Consider the following 4,072-nt stretch of genomic DNA (forward strand, 5'->3'; position numbering starts at 1 on the left):
GTAATGAAGTAATAATGCATATGATCATATTGCTTGAATTGCCCAATTGATTGAACCAAGACCTTTATATGTAAATCTGATTGTACCACCTTGTGTGTCATGACCGTGTGTCGTGACCAAGTCAAAGCCTAGCCTTACCGTGCCAAGTTATAAGCCATGACTGAGGCAGTTGGGCATCGTAACCGTGTCACTACTCGAGTAATGGCCAAGTCAGTTTTTGTTTCTGACCGAGGTGGCTAGACATTGTGATCGTGTCACTACCTTGGTCATGCACATCAATTTATTTTCCTGATCGAGACAAGTTTCCAGACCATGGCGCATCAAATTGGTTTCTGACCGAGACAATCATTATTATTGGCACATCAGATGGATTTCTGGCCGAGATAGAAAACCAACGTTGGCGCATCAGTAGTGCATCAGTGGCACATCAGGCCTACATCAGCTGGTGCGAGTATGACCTACTCCTTGGCATATCAATTGGCATTTTCTTATGATATGAGCTTTTGCATTATTCTTCTAGAAGAAAGGATTTAAGCAGAGCACCTTTTTGACATGTGATAAATATGTTTAGTTTATTAAGCTTTAGTTAGTTAAGTTAGTTAATTAGTTAGCTTATTCTTCAAGCAATATCTTTGTATAAATAGACACCATGTACCAATCTTTTAAGATCAATAAAAATTCAATACCTTTTCATATATATTTCATGAGTTTAAATTCCTATATGGTTGCAGAGCTCTAATATTGCTCTGCTGCAAATCCATTTTTTCTTCTTCAAATTCTTGATTCTCAACCTAAATACAATCATGATCAACAAGGAATATTAAACTTCAACCTATAGCAGAGTATAAACCTTGTTGGAATGGATGATGTAACATGTGAAAAACATCTCACATCAGGTATGTCTCTTGGCATAAACTCTTGGTTACTTGACTAAGGGCCATTGACCATATCACTAATAAGTTGTCTAATTTCACATGTTATCTTGCTATCAAGCCCACTACTGTCAAATTGCCTAACAATTCTACACTTATCACTAATTTTAAAGGAACTGTAACCTTATCTGAAAATCTTATACTGAACAATGAGCTTTACATTCCAAATTTCAAATACAATTTAATATCTATTCATAAACTTGCTTGTTTTTTTCAGTGCAAGCTTTTTTTTTATAACTCCTCTTGCTTTATTCAGGATATGACTTCCTTGAAGATGATTGGTCATGCTAAAGCCTTTAATCATTTGCATTCTCGAAGGATATGCTAATAGTAGTAGTTTACATGTTGTTAACACATTGCATAATCACATTTTTTTCTGATTTTGATTTGTGGAATTTTAGATTAGGACACCCCTCTCATGTCATTCTAGAACATATGCATATATGCACTCCTTATATCAAATATGACTCAAAAAGTATTAGTGATTATTGCCATTTAGTCAAGCAATCCAGATTATCCTTTCCTACAAGTGATTCTACCACTAATCACCCCCTTGAAATTGTCCATATGGACATTTGGGGTCCAATCAGTATACCCCCATTCATGTCCACAAGTACTTTCTAACTATTATTGATGATCACACAAGACGCACTTGGATTTATTGCATGATGTCTAAAATTGAAACTAGAAAACTCATCTAGGAATTCACTAAACTTTTTTTTGTTCAGTATGATAGAAGAATCAAAATTATTAGGACTAACAATGACAGTGAATTTAACATGCCAAGTTTTTATGGCCAAGAAGGTGTCATTCACCAAACTTTTTGTGTTGAGACTCCACAATAGAATTCTGTTGTGGAAAGAAAACATAGCCATATCCTTAATGTAGCTAGATCATTACTCTTCCAATCTTCTCTTCCAAAATGCTTTGGGGGATATGCTGTGAGTCATGCCATCTACCTTATCAATAGGATGCCAAGTCACGTTCTTGACATGAAATCTCCCTTTGAAGTCCTAACCAACAAATAGCCTAACCTACAACATCTTAAGGTTTTTGGTTGTCTTTACTTTGCATCTACCTTAACCAATAACATATCCAAATTAGATCCTAGAGCCAAAAGATCTCTATTCCTTGGCCACAAACAAGGAACCAAAGGCTTTGTACTATTAGATCTCAAAACAATAGAGATATACATTTCTCGAAAAGTTCTTTTTTATGAAAACACTTTTCCTTATCAACCTTCTTCTGAGCCTAATTCCACAAATACCCAACACGTTGATGATAGCCTTTTTCCTACCTTTTTTTATGATTACCCATCTAACCAAGACACTCATAACCCATCAACAAGTATCCAAGAACTTACACACCAACCTGACCTTAACCAAGCACATGAGTCTCATTCCTCTCCCACACAACCACCCCTCCAACCAGAAGATCTCAGAGGGTGTCACATCCTCCAACTTACTTAAGATACTTTCATTGCAGCCTCTTAATATCTTCACTTATCACCCTTGATCCCTCTATCAAGCATCCCCTTCGTACTATTCTATCTTATGAATCCATGCCTACCACCCACCTCCACCATTGCCTTTCCATCATCACACATGATGAACCAAAAACCTATAAGCAAGAAATGAAATCTTCAGATTGGGTACAGGCCATGAAAATGAACTTTTTGCCCTTGAGCAAAATAACACATGGACCCTCATGACTCTTCCCCCTAACAAAAACACTATTTCTGCAAATGAGTATATAAACTTAAGTACAATTCTGATGGTAGTATAGAGATGCATAATGCTTGATTAGTGGCTAGGGGTTATACACAAACTGAAGGATTAGACTACTTTGGCACATTTGCTCTAGTGGTGAAACTAACCACTGTTAGATTCATCCTTGTCATTGATGCTTCCCAAGGCTGGACATTACACCAACTAGATGTCAACAATGCCTTCCTTCACAGGAATCTTAATGAGGAGGTCTATATGACCCTGCCTCAAGGGGTAGCCTGTTCTATCCCTAACCAAGTTTGCAAACTCAATAAATTCCTATATGGTTTGAAACAGGCCAGCAGACAATTGTTTGAAAAACGTTCACCCTTTTTCATTCCATTAGGTTACAAACAATCAAACCATGATCATTTTCTCTTTACTAAACATCACAATTCCAAGTTTACTGCTTTATTGATATATGTTGATGATTTAATACTTGCTGGAAATGATATCACTGAGATTACCAAAGTCAAGCAACAATTGGACAACAAATTCAGAATCAAGGATCTAGGCTCACTAAGGTATTTTATTGGACTTGAAGTCATCTACTCTAAACAAGGTATATCTCTAAACCAATGAAAATATGCTTTAGACTTATTATCTGACATTGGTTTCTTGCTTTCTAAACATGTCACTACACCTATGACCAAACATCCACACTTACATCAAAATGATAGTTCTCTTTACCATGAACTTGAGTTGTATAGACAAATCATTGGTAGACTTCTTTACCTTACAAACACAAGACTTGACTTAAGCTTTTCTATTTAGAAACTCAACCAATTTATGGCAAATCCTACTAGAAACCACCATAAGGCCATGACAAGAGTACTTAGATATATTAAAGGTTCCCATGGAAAAGGGATCCTTTACCATACTCAATCCATATTAAAACTAAAAGGATATAGTGATTCTGATTGAGCCACATGTCCAAATACAAGAAAATCAATCTCAGGTTATTGTATGTTTTTGGGTAACTCCTTGATTTCCTGGAAATCAAAGAAATAGAACATTGTTTCTAGACCATCCTCTAAGGCAGAGTATCATGCTCTTTCCATTGCCTTTTGTGAGATTAAGTGGCTAACATATTTGCTTGGTGAATTTGCTATTTCTTTCAAACAACCATCTCTTCTTTTTTGTGATAATGATTCAGCTAGGTACATTGCAGCAAATTCAGTCTTCCATGAGAGGACTAAGCATATTGAAATAGACTGTTATGTTGTTCGTCAACACCTACAACAAAAATTGTTCCTCTTACTACCTATCAAAACAAGTGATCAAGTTATTGATCTTCTCACCAAGGCATTAGAATGATCATCTTTTCTTTTTTACTTTCCAAGCTGGGAGTTACTAAAGTCTACTCCCTAGCTT

This window comes from Lupinus angustifolius, chromosome LG10, assembly GCF_001865875.1.
Source record: "Lupinus angustifolius cultivar Tanjil chromosome LG10, LupAngTanjil_v1.0, whole genome shotgun sequence".
NCBI lineage: Eukaryota > Viridiplantae > Streptophyta > Magnoliopsida > Fabales > Fabaceae > Lupinus > Lupinus angustifolius.